Source organism: Haematobia irritans, chromosome 1, assembly GCF_050003625.1.
Source record: "Haematobia irritans isolate KBUSLIRL chromosome 1, ASM5000362v1, whole genome shotgun sequence".
In the NCBI taxonomy this organism is placed as follows: domain Eukaryota; kingdom Metazoa; phylum Arthropoda; class Insecta; order Diptera; family Muscidae; genus Haematobia; species Haematobia irritans.
The window spans coordinates 127,805,378-127,828,566 of NC_134397.1; positions in this window are offsets into that span (position 1 = coordinate 127,805,378).

Here is a 23,189-nt window from a genome sequence, read left to right on the forward strand (position 1 = left end):
GACGCATATTTAAGGAGATATGGGCAAAAGAAGTTTTTCATATAAAAATTTTATTTTTTTTTAGGTTTTGGGTGGATTTTTCAATTTTTTGAGGGTGGTCACGAATTAAAGTCCTTTCGCTCTAGGACGCATATTTAAGGAGATATGGGCAAAAGAAGTTTTTCATATAAAAATTTTAATTTTTTTAGGTTTTGGGTGGATTTTTCAATTTTTTGAGGGTGGTCACGGATTAAAGTCCTTTTCGCTCTAGGACGCATATTTAAGGAGATATTGGCAAAAGAAGTTTTTCATATAAAAATTTTAATTTTTTTAGGTTTTGGGTGGATTTTTCAATTTTTTGAGGCTGGTCACGAATTAAACTCCTTTTCGCTCTAGGACGCATATTTAAGGAGATATGGGCAAAAGAAGTTTTTCATATAAAAATTTTAATTTTTTTTAGGTTTTGGGTGAATTTTTCAATTTTTTGAGGGTGGTCACGAATTAAAGTCCTTTTCGCTCTAGGACGCATATTTAAGGAGATATGGGCAAAAGAAGTTTTTCATATAAAAATTTAATTTTTTTTAGGTTTTGGGTGGATTTTTCAATTTTTTGGGGGTGGTCACGAATTAAAGTCCTTTTCGCTCTAGGACGCACATTTAAGGAGATATGGGCAAAAGAAGTTTTTCATATAAAAATTTTAATTTTTTTAGGTTTTGGGTGGATTTTTCAATTTTTTGAGGGTGGTCACGGATTAAAGTCCTTTTCGCTCTAGGACGCATATTTAAGGAGATATGGGCAAAAGAAGTTTTTCATATAAAATTTTTAATTTTTTTAGGTTTTTGGGTGGATTTTTCAATTTTTTGAGGGTGGTCACGAATTAAAGTCCTTTTCGCTCTAGGACGCATATTTAAGGAGATATGGGCAAAATAAGTTTTTCATATAAAAATTTTAATTTTTTTAGGTTTTGGGTGGATTTTTCAATTTTTTGAGGGTGGTCACGGATTAAAGTCCTTTTCGCTCTAGGACGCATATTTAAGGAGATATGGGCAAAAGAAGTTTTTCATATAAAAATTTTAATTTTTTTAGGTTTTGGGTGGATTTTTCAATTTTTTGGGAGTGGTCACGAATTAAAGTCCTTTTTGCTCTAGGACGCATATTTAAGGAGATATGGGCAAAAGAAGTTTTTCATATAAAAATTTAATTTTTTTTAGGTTTTGGGTGAATTTTTCAATTTTTTGGGGGTGGTCACGAATTAAAGTCCTTTTCGCTCTAGGACGCACATTTAAGGAGATATGGGCAAAAGAAGTTTTTCATATAAAAATTTCAATTTTTTTTAGGTTTTCGGTGGATTTTTCAATTTTTTGAGGGTGGTCACGAATTAAAGTCCTTTTCGCTCTAGGACGCATATTTAAGGAGATATGGGCAAAAGAAGTTTTTCATATAAAAATTTCAATTTTTTTAGGTTTTGGGTGGATTTTTAAATTTTTTGGGGGTGGTCACGAATTAAAGTCCTTTTCGCTCTAGGACGCATATTTAAGGAGATATGGGCAAAAGAAGTTTTTCATATAAAAATTTAAATTTTTTTAGGTTTTGGGTGGATTTTTCAATTTTTTGAGGGTGGTCACAAATTAAAGTCCTTTTCGCTCTAGGACGCATATTTAAGGAGATATGGGCAAAAGAAGTTTTTCATATAAAAATTTAATTTTTTTTTAGGTTTTGGGTGGATTTTTCAATTTTTTGAGGGTGGTCACGAATTAAAGTCCTTTTCGCTCTAGGACGAATATTTAAGGAGATATGGGCAAAAGAAGTTTTTCATATAAAAATTTTAATTTTTTTAGGTTTTGGGTGGATTTTTCAATTTTTTGAGGGTGGTCACGGATTAAAGTCCTTTTCGCTCTAGGACGCATATTTAAGGAGATATGGGCAAAAGAAGTTTTTCATATAAAAATTTTAATTTTTTTAGATTTTGGGTGGATTTTTCAATTTTTTGAGGCTGGTCACGAATTAAAGTCCTTTTCGCTCTAGGACGCATATTTAAGGAGATATGGGCAAAAGAAGTTTTTCATATAAAAATTTTAATTTTTTTTAGGTTTTGGGTGAATTTTTCAATTTTTTGAGGATTGTCACGAATTAAAGTCCTTTTCGCTCTAGGACGCATATTTAAGGAGATATGGGCAAAAGAAGTTTTTCATATAAAAATTTCAATTTTGTTAGGTTTTGGGTGGATTTTTCAATTTTTTGAGGGTGGTCACGAATTAAAGTCCTTTACGCTCTAGGACGCATATTTAAGGAGATATGGGCAAAAGAAGTTTTTCATATAAAAATTTAATTTTTTTTAGGTTTTGGGTGGATTTTTCAATTTTTTGGGGGTGGTCACGAATTAAAGTCCTTTTCGCTCTAGGACGCATATTTAAGGAGATATGGGCAAAAGAAGTTTTTCATATAAAAATTTCAATTTTTTAGGTTTTGGGTGGATTTTTCAATTTTTTGGGGGTGGTCACGAATTAAAGTCCTTTTTGCTCTAGGACGCATATTTAAGGAGATATGGGCAAAATAAGTTTTTCATATAAAAATTTCAATTTTTTTAGGTTTTGGGTGGATTTTTCAATTTTTGGGGGTGGTCACGAATTAAAGTCCTTTTCGCTCTAGGACGCATATTTAAGAAGATATGGGCAAAAGAAGTTTTTCATATAAAAATTTCAATTTTTTTAGGTTTTGGGTGGATTTTTCAATTTTTTGAGGGTGGTCACGAATTAAAGTCCTTTTCGCTCTAGGACGCATATTTAAGGAGATATGGGCAAAAGAAGTTTTTCATATAAAAATTTTATTTTTTTTTAGGTTTTGGGTGGATTTTTCAATTTTTTGAGGGTGGTCACGAATTAAAGTCCTTTTCGCTCTAGGACGCATATTTAAGGAGATATGGGCAAAAGAAGTTTTTCATATAAAAATTTTAATTTTTTTAGATTTTGGGTGGATTTTTCAATTTTTTGAGGCTGGTCACGAATTAAACTCCTTTTCGCTCTAGGACGCATATTTAAGGAGATATGGGCAAAAGAAGTTTTTCATATAAAAATTTTAATTTTTTTTAGGTTTTGGGTGAATTTTTCAATTTTTTGAGGGTGGTCACGAATTAAAGTCCTTTTCGCTCTAGGACGCATATTTAAGGAGATATGGGCAAAAGAAGTTTTTCATATAAAAATTTAATTTTTTTTAAGTTTTGGGTGGATTTTTCAATTTTTTGGGGGTGGTCACGAATTAAAGTCCTTTTCGCTCTAGGACGCACATTTAAGGAGATATGGGCAAACGAAGTTTTTCATATAAAAATTTCAATTTTTTTTAGGTTTTCGGTGGATTTTTCAATTTTTTGAGGGTGGTCACGGATTAAAGTCCTTTTCGCTCTAGGACGCATATTTAAGGAGATATGGGCAAAAGAAGTTTTTCATATAAAAATTTTAATTTTTTTAGGTTTTGGGTGGATTTTTCAATTTTTTGAGGGTGGTCACGAATTAAAGTCCTTTTCGCTCTAGGACGCATATTTAAGGAGATATGGGCAAAAGAAGTTTTTCATATAAAAATTTTAATTTTTTTAGGTTTTGGGTGAATTTTTCAATTTTTTGAGGGTGGTCACGGATTAAAGTCCTTTTCGCTCTAGGACGCATATTTAAGGAGATATGGGCAAAAGAAGTTTTTCATATAAAAATTTTAATTTTTTTAGGTTTTGGGTGGATTTTTCAATTTTTTGAGGGTGGTCACGAATTAAAGTCCTTTTCGCTCTAGGACGCATATTTAAGGAGATATGGGCAAAAGAAGTTTTTCATATAAAAATTTTAATTTTTTTTAGGTTTTGGGTGAATTTTTCAATTTTTTGAGGGTGGTCACGAATTAAAGTCCTTTTCGCTCTAGGACGCATATTTAAGGAGATATGGGCAAAAGAAGTTTTTCATATAAAAATTTAATTTTTTTTAGGTTTTGGGTGAATTTTTCAATTTTTTGGGGGTGGTCACGAATTAAAGTCCTTTTCGCTCTAGGACGCACATTTAAGGAGATATGGGCAAAAGAAGTTTTTCATATAAAAATTTCAATTTTTTTTAGATTTTCGGTGGATTTTTCAATTTTTTGAGGGTGGTCACGAATTAAAGTCCTTTTCGCTCTAGGACGCATATTTAAGGAGATATGGGCAAAAGAAGTTTTTCATATAAAAATTTCAATTTTTTTAGGTTTTGGGTGGATTTTTAAATTTTTTGGGGGTGGTCACGAATTAAAGTCCTTTTCGCTCTAGGACGCATATTTAAGGAGATATGGGCAAAAGAAGTTTTTCATATAAAAATTTAAATTTTTTTAGGTTTTGGGTGGATTTTTCAATTTTTTGAGGGTGGTCACAAATTAAAGTCCTTTTCGCTCTAGGACGCATATTTAAGGAGATATGGGAAAAAGAAGTTTTTCATATAAAAATTTCAATTTTTTAGGTTTTGGGTGGATTTTTCAATTTTTTGGGGGTGGTCACGAATTAAAGTCCTTTTTGCTCTAGGACGCATATTTAAGGAGATATGGGCAAAAGAAGTTTTTCATATAAAAATTTCAATTTTTTTAGGTTTTGGGTGGATTTTTCAATTTTTTGAGGGTGGTCACGGATTAAAGTCCTTTTCGCTCTAGGACGCATATTTAAGGAGATATGGGCAAAAGAAGTTTTTCATATAAAAATTTCAATTTTTTTAGGTTTTGGGTGGATTTTTCAATTTTTTGAGGGTGGTCACGAATTAAAGTCCTTTACGCTCTAGGACGCATATTTAAGGAGATATGGGCAAAAGAAGTTTTTCATATAAAAATTTAATTTTTTTTAGGTTTTGGGTGGATTTTTCAATTTTTAGGGGGTGGTCACGAATTAAAGTCCTTTTCGCTCTAGGACGCATATTTAAGGAGATATGGGCAAAAGAAGTTTTTCATATAAAAATTTCAATTTTTTAGGTTTTGGGTGGATTTTTCAATTTTTTGGGGGTGGTCACGAACTAAAGTCCTTTTTGCTCTAGGACGCATATTTAAGGAGATATGGGCAAAAGAAGTTTTTCATATAAAAATTTCAATTTTTTTAGGTTTTGGGTGGATTTTTCAATTTTTGGGGGTGGTCACGAATTAAAGTCCTTTTCGCTCTAGGACGCATATTTAAGAAGATATGGGCAAAAGAAGTTTTTCATATAAAAATTTCAATTTTTTTAGGTTTTGGGTGGATTTTTCAATTTTTTGAGGGTGGTCACGAATTAAAGTCCTTTTCGCTCTAGGACGCATATTTAAGGAGATATGGGCAAAAGAAGTTTTTCATATAAAAATTTTATTTTTTTTTAGGTTTTGGGTGTATTTTTCAATTTTTTGAGGGTGGTCACGAATTAAAGTCCTTTTCGCTCTAGGACGCATATTTAAGGAGATATGGGCAAAAGAAGTTTTTCATATAAAAATTTTAATTTTTTTAGGTTTTGGGTGGATTTTTCAATTTTTTGAGGGTGGTCACGGATTAAAGTCCTTTTCGCTCTAGGACGCATATTTAAGGAGATATTGGCAAAAGAAGTTTTTCATATAAAAATTTTAATTTTTTTAGGTTTTGGGTGGATTTTTCAATTTTTTGAGGCTGGTCACGAATTAAACTCCTTTTCGCTCTAGGACGCATATTTAAGGAGATATGGGCAAAAGAAGTTTTTCATATAAAAATTTTAATTTTTTTTAGGTTTTGGGTGAATTTTTCAATTTTTTGAGGGTGGTCACGAATTAAAGTCCTTTTCGCTCTAGGACGCATATTTAAGGAAATATGGGCAAAAGAAGTTTTTCATATAAAAATTTATTTTTTTTTAGGTTTTGGGTGGATTTTTCAATTTTTTGGGGGTGGTCACGAATTAAAGTCCTTTTCGCTCTAGGACGCACATTTAAGGAGATATGGGCAAAAGAAGTTTTTCATATAAAAATTTCAATTTTTTTTAGGTTTTCGGTGGATTTTTCAATTTTTTGAGGGTGGTCACGGATTAAAGTCCTTTTCGCTCTAGGACGCATATTTAAGGAGATATGGGCAAAAGAAGTTTTTCATATAAAAATTTTAATTTTTTTAGGTTTTGGGTGGATTTTTCAATTTTTTGAGGGTGGTCACGAATTAAAGTCCTTTTCGCTCTAGGACGCATATTTAAGGAGATATGGGCAAAAGAAGTTTTTCATATAAAAATTTTAATTTTTTTAGGTTTTGGGTGGATTTTTCAATTTTTTGAGGGTGGTCACGGATTAAAGTCCTTTTCGCTCTAGGACGCATATTTAAGGAGATATGGGCAAAAGAAGTTTTTCATATAAAAATTTCAATTTTTTTAGGTTTTGGGTGGATTTTTCAATTTTTTGAGGCTGGTCACGAATTAAAGTCCTTTTCGCTCTAGGACGCATATTTAAGGAGATATGGGCAAAAGAAGTTTTTCATATAAAAATTTTAATTTTTTTTAGGTTTTGGGTGAATTTTTCAATTTTTTGAGGGTGGTCACGAATTAAAGTCCTTTTCGCTCTAGGACGCATATTTAAGAAGATATGGGCAAAAGAAGTTTTTCATATAAAAATTTAATTTTTTTTAGGTTTTGGGTGAATTTTTCAATTTTTTGGGGGTGGTTACGAATTAAAGTCCTTTTCGCTCTAGGACGCACATTTAAGGAGATATGGGCAAAAGAAGTTTTTCATATAAAAATTTCAATTTTTTTTAGGTTTTCGGTGGATTTTTCAATTTTTTGAGGGTGGTCACGAATTAAAGTCCTTTTCGCTCTAGGACGCATATTTAAGGAGATATGGGCAAAAGAAGTTTTTCATATAAAAATTTAAATTTTTTTAGGTTTTGGGTGGATTTTTCAATTTTTTGAGGGTGGTCACAAATTAAAGTCCTTTTCGCTCTAGGACGCATATTTAAGGAGATATGGGAAAAAGAAGTTTTTCATATAAAAATTTCAATTTTTTAGGTTTTGGGTGGATTTTTCAATTTTTTGGGGGTGGTCACGAATTAAAGTCCTTTTTGCTCTAGGACGCATATAAAAATTTCAATTTTTTAGGTTTTGGGTGGATTTTTTCAATTTTTTGGGGGTGGTCACGAATTAAAGTCCTTTTTGCTCTAGGACGCATATTTAAGGAGATATGGGCAAAAGAAGTTTTTCATATAAAAATTTCAATTTTTTTAGGTTTTGGGTGGATTTTTCAATTTTTTGAGGCTGGTCACGAATTAAAGTCCTTTTCGCTCTAGGACGAATATTTAAGGAGATATGGGCAAAAGAAGTTTTTCATATAAAAATTTTAATTTTTTTAGGTTTTGGGTGGATTTTTCAATTTTTTGAGGGTGGTCACGGATTAAAGTCCTTTTCGCTCTAGGACGCATATTTAAGGAGATATGGGCAAAAGAAGTTTTTCATATAAAAATTTTAATTTTTTTAGGTTTTGGGTGGATTTTTCAATTTTTTGAGGGTGGTCACGGATTAAAGTCCTTTTCGCTCTAGGACGCATATTTAAGGAGATATTGGCAAAAGAAGTTTTTCATATAAAAATTTTAATTTTTTTTAGGTTTTGGGTGAATTTTTCAATTTTTTGAGGGTGGTCACGAATTAAAGTCCTTTTCGCTCTAGGACGCATATTTAAGGAGATATGGGCAAAAGAAGTTTTTCATATAAAAATTTCAATTTTTTTAGGTTTTGGGTGGATTTTTAAATTTTTTGGGGGTGGTCACGAATTAAAGTCCTTTTCGCTCTAGGACGCATATTTAAGGAGATATGGGCAAAAGAAGTTTTTCATATAAAAATTTTAATTTTTTTTTTGGTTTTGGGTGGATTTTTCAATTTTTTGGGGGTGGTCACGAATTAAAGTCCTTTTTGCTCTAGGACGCATATTTAAGGAGATATGGGCAAAAGAAGTTTTTCATATAAAAATTTCAATTTTTTTAGGTTTTGGGTGGATTTTTCAATTTTTTGAGGGTGGTCACGAATTAAAGTCCTTTTCGCTCTAGGACGCATATTTAAGGAGATATGGGCAAAAGAAGTTTTTCATATAAAAATTTAATTTTTTTTTAGGTTTTGGGTGGATTTTTCAATTTTTTGAGGGTGGTCACGAATTAAAGTCCTTTTCGCTCTAGGACGAATATTTAAGGAGATATGGGCAAAAGAAGTTTTTCATATAAAAATTTCAATTTTTTTAGGTTTTGGGTGGATTTTTAAATTTTTTGGGGGTGGTCACGAATTAAAGTCCTTTTCGCTCTAGGACGCATATTTAAGGAGATATGGGCAAAAGAAGTTTTTCATATAAAAATTTAAATTTTTTTAGGTTTTGAGTGGATTTTTCAATTTTTTGAGGGTGGTCACAAATTAAAGTCCTTTTCGCTCTAGGACGCATATTTAAGGAGATATGGGAAAAAGAAGTTTTTCATATAAAAATTTCAATTTTTTAGGTTTTGGGTGGATTTTTCAATTTTTTGGGGGTGGTCACGAATTAAAGTCCTTTTTGCTCTAGGACGCATATTTAAGGAGATATGGGCAAAAGAAGTTTTTCATATAAAAATTTCAATTTTTTTAGGTTTTGGGTGGATTTTTCAATTTTTTGAGGGTGGTCACGAATTAAAGTCCTTTTCGCTCTAGGACGCATATTTAAGGAGATATGGGCAAAAGAAGTTTTTCATATAAAAATTTTAATTTTTTTAGGTTTTGGGTGGATTTTTCAATTTTTTGAGGGTGGTCACGAATTAAAGTCCTTTTCGCTCTAGGACGCATATTTAAGGAGATATGGGCAAAAGAAGTTTTTCATATAAAAATTTTAATTTTTTTAGGTTTTGGGTGGATTTTTCAATTTTTTGAGGGTGGTCACGGATTAAAGTCCTTTTCGCTCTAGGACGCATATTTCAGGAGATATGGGCAAAAGAAGTTTTTCATATAAAAATTTTATTTTTTTTAGGTTTTGGGTGGATTTTTCAATTTTTTGAGGCTGGTCACGAATTAAAGTCCTTTTCGCTCTAGGACGCATATTTAAGGAGATATGGGCAAAAGAAGTTTTTCATATAAAAATTTTAATTTTTTTTAGGTTTTGGGTGAATTTTTCAATTTTTTGAGGGTGGTCACGAATTAAAGTCCTTTTCGCTCTAGGACGCATATTTAAGGAGATATGGGCAAAAGAAGTTTTTCATATAAAAATTTAATTTTTTTTAGGTTTTGGGTGAATTTTTCAATTTTTTGGGGGTGGTCACGAATTAAAGTCCTTTTCGCTCTAGGACGCATATTTAAGGAGATATGGGCAAAAGAAGTTTTTCATATAAAAATTTAAATTTTTTTAGGTTTTGGGTGGATTTTTCAATTTTTTGAGGGTGGTCACAAATTAAAGTCCTTTTCGCTCTAGGACGCATATTTAAGGAGATATGGGAAAAAGAAGTTTTTCATATAAAAATTTCAATTTTTTAGGTTTTGGGTGGATTTTTCAATTTTTTGGGGGTGGACACGAATTAAAGTCCTTTTTGCTCTAGGACGCATATTTAAGGAGATATGGGCAAAAGAAGTTTTTCATATAAAAATTTCAATTTTTTTAGGTTTTGGGTGGATTTTTCAATTTTTTGAGGGTGGTCACGAATTAAAGTCCTTTTCGCTCTAGGACGCATATTTAAGGAGATATGGGCAAAAGAAGTTTTTCATATAAAAATTTAATTTTTTTTTAGGTTTTGGGTGGATTTTTCAATTTTTTGAGGGTGGTCACGAATTAAAGTCCTTTTCGCTCTAGGACGAATATTTAAGGAGATATGGGCAAAAGAAGTTTTTCATATAAAAATTTTAATTTTTTTAGGTTTTGGGTGGATTTTTCAATTTTTTGAGGGTGGTCACGGATTAAAGTCCTTTTCGGTCTAGGACGCATATTTAAGGAGATATGGGCAAAAGAAGTTTTTCATATAAAAATTTTAATTTTTTTAGGTTTTGGGTGGATTTTTCAATTTTTGGGGGTGGTCACGAATTAAAGTCCTTTTCGCTCTAGGACGCATATTTAAGGAGATATGGGCAAAAGAAGTTTTTCATATAAAAATTTTAATTTTTTTTAGGTTTTGGGTGAATTTTTCAATTTTTTGAGGGTGGTCACGAATTAAAGTCCTTTTCGCTCTAGGACGCATATTTAAGGAGATATGGGCAAAAGAAGTTTTTCATATAAAAATTTCAATTTTTTTAGGTTTTGGGTGGATTTTTCAATTTTTTGAGGGTGGTCACGAATTAAAGTCCTTTACGCTCTAGGACGCATATTTAAGGAGATATGGGCAAAAGAAGTTTTTCATATAAAAATTTAATTTTTTTTAGGTTTTGGGTGGATTTTTCAATTTTTTGGGGGTGGTCACGAATTAAAGTCCTTTTCGCTCTAGGACGCATATTTAAGGAGATATGGGCAAAAGAAGTTTTTCATATAAAAATTTCAATTTTTTTAGGTTTTGGGTGGATTTTTCAATTTTTGGGGGTGGTCACGAATTAAAGTCCTTTTCGCTCTAGGACGCATATTTAAGAAGATATGGGCAAAAGAAGTTTTTCATATAAAAATTTCAATTTTTTTAGGTTTTGGGTGGATTTTTCAATTTTTTGAGGGTGGTCACGAATTAAAGTCCTTTTCGCTCTAGGACGCATATTTAAGGAGATATGGGCAAAAGAAGTTTTTCATATAAAAATTTTATTTTTTTTTTAAGTTGTGGGTGGATTTTTCAATTTTTTGAGGGTGGTCACGAATTAAAGTCCTTTTCGCTCTAGGACGCATATTTAAGGAGATATGGGCAAAAGAAGTTTTTCATATAAAAATTTTAATTTTTTTAGGTTTTGGGTGGATTTTTCAATTTTTTGAGGGTGGTCACGGATTAAAGTCCTTTTCGCTCTAGGACGCATATTTAAGGAGATATTGGCAAAAGAAGTTTTTCATATAAAAATTTTAATTTTTTTAGGTTTTGGGTGGATTTTTCAATTTTTTGAGGCTGGTCACGAATTAAACTCCTTTTCGCTCTAGGACGCATATTTAAGGAGATATGGGCAAAAGAAGTTTTTCATATAAAAATTTTAATTTTTTTTAGGTTTTGGGTGAATTTTTCAAGTTTTTGAGGGTGGTCACGAATTAAAGTCCTTTTCGCTCTAGGACGCATATTTAAGGAGATATGGGCAAAAGAAGTTTTTCATATAAAAATTTAATTTTTTTTAGGTTTTGGTCACGAATTTTAGGGGTGGTCACGAATTAAAGTCCTTTTCGCTCTAGGACGCACATTTAAGGAGATATGGGCAAAAGAAGTTTTTCATATAAAAATTTCAATTTTTTTAGGTTTTGGGTGGATTTTTCAATTTTTTGAGGGTGGTCACGAATTAAAGTCCTTTTCGCTCTAGGACGCATATTTAAGGAGATATGGGCAAAAGAAGTTTTTCATATAAAAATTTTAATTTTTTTAGGTTTTGGGTGGATTTTTCAATTTTTTGAGGGTGGTCACGGATTAAAGTCCTTTTCGCTCTAGGACGCATATTTAAGGAGATATGGGCAAAAGAAGTTTTTCATATAAAAATTTTAATTTTTTTAGGTTTTGGGTGGATTTTTCAATTTTTTGAGGGTGGTCACGAATTAAAGTCCTTTTCGCTCTAGGACGCATATTTAAGGAGATATGGGCAAAAGAAGTTTTTCATATAAAAATTTCAATTTTTTTAGGTTTTGGGTGGATTTTTCAATTTTTTGAGGGTGGTCACGGATTAAAGTCCTTTTCGCTCTAGGACGCATATTTAAGGAGATATGGGCAAAAGAAGTTTTTCATATAAAAATTTTAATTTTTTTAGGTTTTGGGTGGATTTTTCAATTTTTTGAGGCTGGTCACGAATTAAAGTCCTTTTCGCTCTAGGACGCATATTTAAGGAGATATGGGCAAAAGAAGTTTTTCATATAAAAATTTTAATTTTTTTTAGGTTTTGGGTGAATTTTTCAATTTTTTGAGGGTGGTCACGAATTAAAGTCCTTTTCGCTCTAGGACGCATATTTAAGGAGATATGGGCAAAAGAAGTTTTTCATATAAAAATTTTAATTTTTTTAGGTTTTGGGTGGATTTTTCAATTTTTTGAGGGTGGTCACGGATTAAAGTCCTTTTCGCTCTAGGACGCATATTTAAGGAGATATTGGCAAAAGAAGTTTTTCATATAAAAATTTTAATTTTTTTAGGTTTTGGGTGGATTTTTCAATTTTTTGAGGCTGGTCACGAATTAAACTCCTTTTCGCTCTAGGACGCATATTTAAGGAGATATGGGCAAAAGAAGTTTTTCATATAAAAATTTTAATTTTTTTTAGGTTTTGGGTGAATTTTTCAATTTTTTGAGGGTGGTCACGAATTAAAGTCCTTTTCGCTCTAGGACGCATATTTAAGGAGATATGGGCAAAAGAAGTTTTTCATATAAAAATTAAATTTTTTTTAGGTTTTGGGTGGATTTTTCAATTTTTTGGGGGTGGTCACGAATTAAAGTCCTTTTCGCTCTAGGACGCACATTTAAGGAGATATGGGCAAAAGAAGTTTTTCATATAAAAATTTCAATTTTTTTTAGGTTTTCGGTGGATTTTTCAATTTTTTGAGGGTGGTCACGGATTAAAGTCCTTTTCGCTCTAGGACGCATATTTAAGGAGATATGGGCAAAAGAAGTTTTTCATATAAAAATTTTAATTTTTTTAGGTTTTGGGTGGATTTTTCAATTTTTTGAGGGTGGTCACGAATTAAAGTCCTTTTCGCTCTAGGACGCATATTTAAGGAGATATGGGCAAAAGAAGTTTTTCATATAAAAATTTTAATTTTTTTAGGTTTTGGGTGGATTTTTCAATTTTTTGAGGGTGGTCACGGATTAAAGTCCTTTTCGCTCTAGGACGCATATTTAAGGAGATATGGGCAAAAGAAGTTTTTCATATAAAAATTTTAATTTTTTTAGGTTTTGGGTGGATTTTTCAATTTTTTGAGGCTGGTCACGAATTAAAGTCCTTTTCGCTCTAGGACGCATATTTAAGGAGATATGGGCAAAAGAAGTTTTTCATATAAAAATTTTAATTTTTTTTAGGTTTTGGGTGAATTTTTCAATTTTTTGAGGGTGGTCACGAATTAAAGTCCTTTTCGCTCTAGGACGCATATTTAAGAAGATATGGGCAAAAGAAGTTTTTCATATAAAAATTTAATTTTTTTTAGGTTTTGGGTGAATTTTTCAATTTTTTGGGGGTGGTTACGAATTAAAGTCCTTTTCGCTCTAGGACGCACATTTAAGGAGATATGGGCAAAAGAAGTTTTTCATATAAAAATTTCAATTTTTTTTAGGTTTTCGGTGGATTTTTCAATTTTTTGAGGGTGGTCACGAATTAAAGTCCTTTTCGCTCTAGGACGCATATTTAAGGAGATATGGGCAAAAGAAGTTTTTCATATAAAAATTTAAATTTTTTTAGGTTTTGGGTGGATTTTTCAATTTTTTGAGGGTGGTCACAAATTAAAGTCCTTTTTGCTCTAGGACGCATATTTAAGGAGATATGGGAAAAAGAAGTTTTTCATATAAAAATTTCAATTTTTTAGGTTTTGGGTGGATTTTTCAATTTTTTGGGGGTGGTCACGAATTAAAGTCCTTTTTGCTCTAGGACGCATATAAAAATTTCAATTTTTTAGGTTTTGGGTGGATTTTTCAATTTTTTGGGGGTGGTCACGAATTAAAGTCCTTTTTGCTCTAGGACGCATATTTAAGGAGATATGGGCAAAAGAAGTTTTTCATATAAAAATTTCAATTTTTTTAGGTTTTGGGTGGATTTTTCAATTTTTTGAGGCTGGTCACGAATTAAAGTCCTTTCGCTCTAGGACGAATATTTAAGGAGATATGGGCAAAAGAAGTTTTTCATATAAAAATTTTAATTTTTTTAGGTTTTGGGTGGATTTTTCAATTTTTTGAGGGTGGTCACGGATTAAAGTCCTTTTCGCTCTAGGACGCATATTTAAGGAGATATGGGCAAAAGAAGTTTTTCATATAAAAATTTTAATTTTTTTAGGTTTTGGGTGGATTTTTCAATTTTTTGAGGGTGGTCACGGATTAAAGTCCTTTTCGCTCTAGGACGCATATTTAAGGAGATATTGGCAAAAGAAGTTTTTCATATAAAAATTTTAATTTTTTTTAGGTTTTGGGTGAATTTTTCAATTTTTTGAGGGTGGTCACGAATTAAAGTCCTTTTCGCTCTAGGACGCATATTTAAGGAGATATGGGCAAAAGAAGTTTTTCATATAAAAATTTCAATTTTTTTAGGTTTTGGGTGGATTTTTAAATTTTTTGGGGGTGGTCACGAATTAAAGTCCTTTTCGCTCTAGGACGCATATTTAAGGAGATATGGGCAAAAGAAGTTTTTCATATAAAAATTTTAATTTTTTTTTTGGTTTTGGGTGGATTTTTCAATTTTTTGGGGGTGGTCACGAATTAAAGTCCTTTTTGCTCTAGGACGCATATTTAAGGAGATATGGGCAAAAGAAGTTTTTCATATAAAAATTTCAATTTTTTTAGGTTTTGGGTGGATTTTTCAATTTTTTGAGGGTGGTCACGAATTAAAGTCCTTTTCGCTCTAGGACGCATATTTAAGGAGATATGGGCAAAAGAAGTTTTTCATATAAAAATTTAATTTTTTTTTAGGTTTTGGGTGGATTTTTCAATTTTTTGAGGGTGGTCACGAATTAAAGTCCTTTTCGCTCTAGGACGAATATTTAAGGAGATATGGGCAAAAGAAGTTTTTCATATAAAAATTTCAATTTTTTTAGGTTTTGGGTGGATTTTTAAATTTTTTGGGGGTGGTCACGAATTAAAGTCCTTTTCGCTCTAGGACGCATATTTAAGGAGATATGGGCAAAAGAAGTTTTTCATATAAAAATTTAAATTTTTTTAGGTTTTGAGTGGATTTTTCAATTTTTTGAGGGTGGTCACAAATTAAAGTCCTTTTCGCTCTAGGACGCATATTTAAGGAGATATGGGAAAAAGAAGTTTTTCATATAAAAATTTCAATTTTTTAGGTTTTGGGTGGATTTTTCAATTTTTTGGGGGTGGTCACGAATTAAAGTCCTTTTTGCTCTAGGACGCATATTTAAGGAGATATGGGCAAAAGAAGTTTTTCATATAAAAATTTCAATTTTTTTAGGTTTTGGGTGGATTTTTCAATTTTTTTTAAGGGTGGTCACGAATTAAAGTCCTTTTCGCTCTAGGACGCATATTTAAGGAGATATGGGCAAAAGAAGTTTTTCATATAAAAATTTTAATTTTTTTAGGTTTTGGGTGGATTTTTCAATTTTTTGAGGGTGGTCACGAATTAAAGTCCTTTTCGCTCTAGGACGCATATTTAAGGAGATATGGGCAAAAGAAGTTTTTCATATAAAAATTTTAATTTTTTTAGGTTTTGGGTGGATTTTTCAATTTTTTGAGGGTGGTCACGGATTAAAGTCCTTTTTGCTCTAGGACGCATATTTCAGGAGATATGGGCAAAAGAAGTTTTTCATATAAAAATTTTAATTTTTTTAGGTTTTGGGTGGATTTTTCAATTTTTTGAGGCTGGTCACGAATTAAAGTCCTTTTCGCTCTAGGGCGCATATTTAAGGAGATATGGGCAAAAGAAGTTTTTCATATAAAAATTTTAATTTTTTTTAGGTTTTGGGTGAATTTTTCAATTTTTTGAGGGTGGTCACGAATTAAAGTCCTTTTCGCTCTAGGACGCATATTTAAGGAGATATGGGCAAAAGAAGTTTTTCATATAAAAATTTAATTTTTTTTAGGTTTTGGGTGAATTTTTCAATTTTTTGGGGGTGGTCACGAATTAAAGTCCTTTTTGCTCTAGGACGCACATTTAAGGAGATATGGGCAAAAGAAGTTTTTCATATAAAAATTTCAATTTTTTTTAGGTTTTCGGTGGATTTTTCAATTTTTTGAGGGTGGTCACGAATTAAAGTCATTTTCGCTCTAGGACGCATATTTAAGGAGATATGGGCAAAAGAAGTTTTTCATATAAAAATTTCAATTTTTTTAGGTTTTGGGTGGATTTTTCAATTTTTTGGGGGTGGTCACGAATTAAAGTCCTTTTCGCTCTAGGACGCATATTTAAGGAGATATGGGCAAAAGAAGTTTTTCATATAAAAATTTAAATTTTTTTAGGTTTTGGGTGGATTTTTCAATTTTTTGAGGGTGGTCACAAATTAAAGTCCTTTTCGCTCTAGGACGCATATTTAAGGAGATATGGGAAAAAGAAGTTTTTCATATAAAAATTTCAATTTTTTAGGTTTTGGGTGGATTTTTCAATTTTTTGGGGGTGGACACGAATTAAAGTCCTTTTTGCTCTAGGACGCATATTTAAGGAGATATGGGCAAAAGAAGTTTTTCATATAAAAATTTCAATTTTTTTAGGTTTTGGGTGGATTTTTCAATTTTTTGAGGGTGGTCACGAATTAAAGTCCTTTTCGCTCTAGGACGCATATTTAAGGAGATATGGGCAAAAGAAGTTTTTCATATAAAAATTTAATTTTTTTTTAGGTTTTGGGTGGATTTTTCAATTTTTTGAGGGTGGTCACGAATTAAAGTCCTTTTCGCTCTAGGACGAATATTTAAGGAGATATGGGCAAAAGAAGTTTTTCATATAAAAATTTTAATTTTTTTAGGTTTTGGGTGGATTTTTCAATTTTTTGAGGGTGGTCACGGATTAAAGTCCTTTTCGCTCTAGGACGCATATTTAAGGAGATATGGGCAAAAGAAGTTTTTCATATAAAAATTTTAATTTTTTTAGGTTTTGGGTGGATTTTTCAATTTTTTGAGGCTGGTCACGAATTAAAGTCCTTTTCGCTCTAGGACGCATATTTAAGGAGATATGGGCAAAAGAAGTTTTTCATATAAAAATTTTAATTTTTTTTAGGTTTTGGGTGAATTTTTCAATTTTTTGAGGGTGGTCACGAATTAAAGTCCTTTTCGCTCTAGGACGCATATTTAAGGAGATATGGGCAAAAGAAGTTTTTCATATAAAAATTTCAATTTTTTTAGGTTTTGGGTGGATTTTTCAATTTTTTGAGGGTGGTCACGAATTAAAGTCCTTTACGCTCTAGGACCCATATTTAAGGAGATATGGGCAAAAGAAGTTTTTCATATAAAAATTTAATTTTTTTTAGGTTTTGGGTGGATTTTTCAATTTTTTGGGGGTGGTCACGAATTAAAGTCCTTTTCGCTCTAGGACGCATATTTAAGGAGATATGGGCAAAAGAAGTTTTTCATATAAAAATTTCAATTTTTTAGGTTTTGGGTGGATTTTTCAATTTTTTGGGGGTGGTCACGAATTAAAGTCCTTTTTGCTCTAGGACGCATATTTAAGGAGATATGGGCAAAAGAAGTTTTTCATATAAAAATTTCAATTTTTTTAGGTTTTGGGTGGATTTTTCAATTTTTGGGGGTGGTCTCGAATTAAAGTCCTTTTCGCTCTAGGACGCATATTTAAGAAGATATGGGCAAAAGAAGTTTTTCATATAAAAATTTCAATTTTTTTAGGTTTTGGGTGGATTTTTCAATTTTTTGAGGGTGGTCACGAATTAAAGTCCTTTTCGCTCTAGGACGCATATTTAAGGAGATATGGGCAAAAGAAGTTTTTCATATAAAAATTTTATTTTTTTTTTAAGTTGTGGGTGGATTTTTCAATTTTTTGAGGGTGGTCACGAATTAAAGTCCTTTTCGCTCTAGGACGCATATTTAAGGAGATATGGGCAAAAGAAGTTTTTCATATAAAAATTTTAATTTTTTTAGGTTTTGGGTGGATTTTTCAATTTTTTGAGGGTGGTCACGGATTAAAGTCCTTTTCGCTCTAGGACGCATATTTAAGGAGATATTGGCAAAAGAAGTTTTTCATATAAAAATTTTAATTTTTTTAGGTTTTGGGTGGATTTTTCAATTTTTTGAGGCTGGTCACGAATTAAACTCCTTTTCGCTCTAGGACGCATATTTAAGGAGATATGGGCAAAAGAAGTTTTTCATATAAAAATTTTAATTTTTTTTAGGTTTTGGGTGAATTTTTCAAGTTTTTGAGGGTGGTCACGAATTAAAGTCCTTTTCGCTCTAGGACGCATATTTAAGGAGATATGGGCAAAAGAAGTTTTTCATATAAAAATTTAATTTTTTTTAGGTTTTGGGTGGATTTTTCAATTTTTTGGGGGTGGTCACGAATTAAAGTCCTTTTCGCTCTAGGACGCACATTTAAGGAGATATGGGCAAAAGAAGTTTTTCATATAAAAATTTCAATTTTTTTGAGGTTTTCGGTGGATTTTTCAATTTTTTGAGGGTGGTCACGGATTAAAGTCCTTTTCGCTCTAGGACGCATATTTAAGGAGATATGGGCAAAAGAAGTTTTTCATATAAAAATTTTAATTTTTTTAGGTTTTGGGTGGATTTTTCAATTTTTTGAGGGTGGTCACGAATTAAAGTCCTTTTCGCTCTAGGACGCATATTTAAGGAGATATGGGCAAAAGAAGTTTTTCATATAAAAATTTTAATTTTTTTAGGTTTTGGGTGGATTTTTCAATTTTTTGAGGCTGGTCACGGATTAAAGTCCTTTTCGCTCTAGGACGCATATTTAAGGAGATATGGGCAAAAGAAGTTTTTCATATAAAAATTTTAATTTTTTTAGGTTTTGGGTGGATTTTTGCAATTTTTTGAGGCTGGTCACGAATTAAAGTCCTTTTCGCTCTAGGACGCATATTTAAGGAGATATGGGCAAAAGAAGTTTTTCATATAAAAATTTTAATTTTTTTAGGTTTTGGGTGGATTTTTCAATTTTTTGAGGGTGGTCACGAATTAAAGTCCTTTTCGCTCTAGGACGCATATTTAAGGAGATATGGGCAAAAGAAGTTTTTCATATAAAAATTTTAATTTTTTTAGGTTTTGGGTGGATTTTTCAATTTTTTGAGGGTGGTCACGGATTAAAGTCCTTTTCGCTCTAGGACGCATATTTAAGGAGATATGGGCAAAAGAAGTTTTTCATATAAAAATTTTAATTTTTTTAGGTTTTGGGTGGATTTTTGCAATTTTTTGGGGGTGGTCACGAATTAAAGTCCTTTTCGCTCTAGGACGCACATTTAAGGAGATATGGGCAAAAGAAGTTTTTCATATAAAAATTTCAATTTTTTTTAGGTTTTCGGTGGATTTTTCAATTTTTTGAGGGTGGTCACGAATTAAAGTCCTTTTCGCTCTAGGACGCATATTTAAGGAGATATGGGCAAAAGAAGTTTTTCATATAAAAATTTCAATTTTTTTAGGTTTTGGGTGGATTTTTAAATTTTTTGGGGGTGGTCACGAATTAAAGTCCTTTTCGCTCTAGGACGCATATTTAAGGAGATATGGGCAAAAGAAGTTTTTCATATAAAAATTTTAATTTTTTTAGGTTTTGGGTGGATTTTTCAATTTTTTGAGGGTGGTCACAAATTAAAGTCCTTTTCGCTCTAGGACGCATATTTAAGGAGATATGGGAAAAAGAAGTTTTTCATATAAAAATTTCAATTTTTTAGGTTTTGGGTGGATTTTTCAATTTTTTGGGGGTGGTCACGAATTAAAGTCCTTTTTGCTCTAGGACGCATATTTAAGGAGATATGGGCAAAAGAAGTTTTTCATATAAAAATTTCAATTTTTTTAGGTTTTGGGTGGATTTTTCAATTTTTTGAGGGTGGTCACGAATTAAAGTCCTTTTCGCTCTAGGACGCATATTTAAGGAGATATGGGCAAAAGAAGTTTTTCATATAAAAATTTTAATTTTTTTAGGTTTTGGGTGGATTTTTCAATTTTTTGAGGGTGGTCACGGATTAAAGTCCTTTTCGCTCTAGGACGCATATTTAAGGAGATATGGGCAAAAGAAGTTTTTCATATAAAAATTTTAATTTTTTTAGGTTTTGGGTGGATTTTTGCAATTTTTTGGGGGTGGTCACGAATTAAAGTCCTTTTCGCTCTAGGACGCATATTTAAGGAGATATGGGCAAAAGAAGTTTTTCATATAAAAATTTCAATTTTTTTAGGTTTTGGGTGGATTTTTCAATTTTTTGAGGGTGGTCACGAATTAAAGTCCTTTACGCTCTAGGACCCATATTTAAGGAGATATGGGCAAAAGAAGTTTTTCATATAAAAATTTAATTTTTTTTAGGTTTTGGGTGGATTTTTCAATTTTTTGGGGGTGGTCACGAATTAAAGTCCTTTTCGCTCTAGGACGCATATTTAAGGAGATATGGGCAAAAGAAGTTTTTCATATAAAAATTTCAATTTTTTAGGTTTTGGGTGGATTTTTCAATTTTTTGGGGGTGGTCACGAATTAAAGTCCTTTTTGCTCTAGGACGCATATTTAAGGAGATATGGGCAAAAGAAGTTTTTCATATAAAAATTTCAATTTTTTTAGGTTTTGGGTGGATTTTTCAATTTTTGGGGGTGGTCTCGAATTAAAGTCCTTTTCGCTCTAGGACGCATATTTAAGAAGATATGGGCAAAAGAAGTTTTTCATATAAAAATTTCAATTTTTTTAGGTTTTGGGTGGATTTTTCAATTTTTTGAGGGTGGTCACGAATTAAAGTCCTTTTCGCTCTAGGACGCATATTTAAGGAGATATGGGCAAAAGAAGTTTTTCATATAAAAATTTTATTTTTTTTTTAAGTTGTGGGTGGATTTTTCAATTTTTTGAGGGTGGTCACGAATTAAAGTCCTTTTCGCTCTAGGACGCATATTTAAGGAGATATGGGCAAAAGAAGTTTTTCATATAAAAATTTTAATTTTTTTAGGTTTTGGGTGGATTTTTCAATTTTTTGAGGGTGGTCACGGATTAAAGTCCTTTTCGCTCTAGGACGCATATTTAAGGAGATATTGGCAAAAGAAGTTTTTCATATAAAAATTTTAATTTTTTTAGGTTTTGGGTGGATTTTTCAATTTTTTGAGGCTGGTCACGAATTAAACTCCTTTTCGCTCTAGGACGCATATTTAAGGAGATATGGGCAAAAGAAGTTTTTCATATAAAAATTTTAATTTTTTTTAGGTTTTGGGTGAATTTTTCAAGTTTTTGAGGGTGGTCACGAATTAAAGTCCTTTTCGCTCTAGGACGCATATTTAAGGAGATATGGGCAAAAGAAGTTTTTCATATAAAAATTTAATTTTTTTTAGGTTTTGGGTGGATTTTTCAATTTTTTGGGGGTGGTCACGAATTAAAGTCCTTTTCGCTCTAGGACGCACATTTAAGGAGATATGGGCAAAAGAAGTTTTTCATATAAAAATTTCAATTTTTTTGAGGTTTTCGGTGGATTTTTCAATTTTTTGAGGGTGGTCACGGATTAAAGTCCTTTTCGCTCTAGGACGCATATTTAAGGAGATATGGGCAAAAGAAGTTTTTCATATAAAAATTTTAATTTTTTTAGGTTTTGGGTGGATTTTTCAATTTTTTGAGGGTGGTCACGAATTAAAGTCCTTTTCGCTCTAGGACGCATATTTAAGGAGATATGGGCAAAAGAAGTTTTTCATATAAAAATTTTAATTTTTTTAGGTTTTGGGTGGATTTTTCAATTTTTTGAGGCTGGTCACGGATTAAAGTCCTTTTCGCTCTAGGACGCATATTTAAGGAGATATGGGCAAAAGAAGTTTTTCATATAAAAATTTTAATTTTTTTAGGTTTTGGGTGGATTTTTGCAATTTTTTGAGGCTGGTCACGAATTAAAGTCCTTTTCGCTCTAGGACGCATATTTAAGGAGATATGGGCAAAAGAAGTTTTTCATATAAAAATTTTAATTTTTTTAGGTTTTGGGTGGATTTTTCAATTTTTTGAGGGTGGTCGCGAATTAAAGTCCTTTTCGCTCTAGGACGCATATTTAAGGAGATATGGGCAAAAGAAGTTTTTCATATAAAAATTTTAATTTTTTTAGGTTTTGGGTGGATTTTTCAATTTTTTGAGGGTGGTCACGGATTAAAGTCCTTTTCGCTCTAGGACGCATATTTAAGGAGATATGGGCAAAAGAAGTTTTTCATATAAAAATTTTAATTTTTTTAGGTTTTGGGTGGATTTTTGCAATTTTTTGGGGGTGGTCACGAATTAAAGTCCTTTTCGCTCTAGGACGCACATTTAAGGAGATATGGGCAAAAGAAGTTTTTCATATAAAAATTTCAATTTTTTTTAGGTTTTCGGTGGATTTTTCAATTTTTTGAGGGTGGTCACGAATTAAAGTCCTTTTCGCTCTAGGACGCATATTTAAGGAGATATGGGCAAAAGAAGTTTTTCATATAAAAATTTCAATTTTTTTAGGTTTTGGGTGGATTTTTAAATTTTTTGGGGGTGGTCACGAATTAAAGTCCTTTTCGCTCTAGGACGCATATTTAAGGAGATATGGGCAAAAGAAGTTTTTCATATAAAAATTTTAATTTTTTTAGGTTTTGGGTGGATTTTTCAATTTTTTGAGGGTGGTCACAAATTAAAGTCCTTTTCGCTCTAGGACGCATATTTAAGGAGATATGGGAAAAAGAAGTTTTTCATATAAAAATTTCAATTTTTTAGGTTTTGGGTGGATTTTTCAATTTTTTGGGGGTGGTCACGAATTAAAGTCCTTTTTGCTCTAGGACGCATATTTAAGGAGATATGGGCAAAAGAAGTTTTTCATATAAAAATTTCAATTTTTTTAGGTTTTGGGTGGATTTTTCAATTTTTTGAGGGTGGTCACGAATTAAAGTCCTTTTCGCTCTAGGACGCATATTTAAGGAGATATGGGCAAAAGAAGTTTTTCATATAAAAATTTAATTTTTTTTTAGGTTTTGGGTGGATTTTCAATTTTTTGAGGGTGGTCACGAATTAAAGTCCTTTTCGCTCTAGGACGAATATTTAAGGAGATATGGGCAAAAGAAGTTTTTCATATAAAAATTTTAATTTTTTTAGGTTTTGGGTGGATTTTTCAATTTTTTGAGGGTGGTCACGGATTAAAGTCCTTTTCGCTCTAGGACGCATATTTAAGGAGATATGGGCAAAAGAAGTTTTTCATATAAAAATTTTAATTTTTTTAGGTTTTGGGTGGATTTTTCAATTTTTTGAGGCTGGTCACGAATTAAAGTCCTTTTCGCTCTAGGACGCATATTTAAGGAGATCTGGGCAAAAGAAGTTTTTCATATAAAAATTTTAATTTTGTTTAGGTTTTGGGTGAATTTTTCAATTTTTTGAGGGTGGTCACGAAT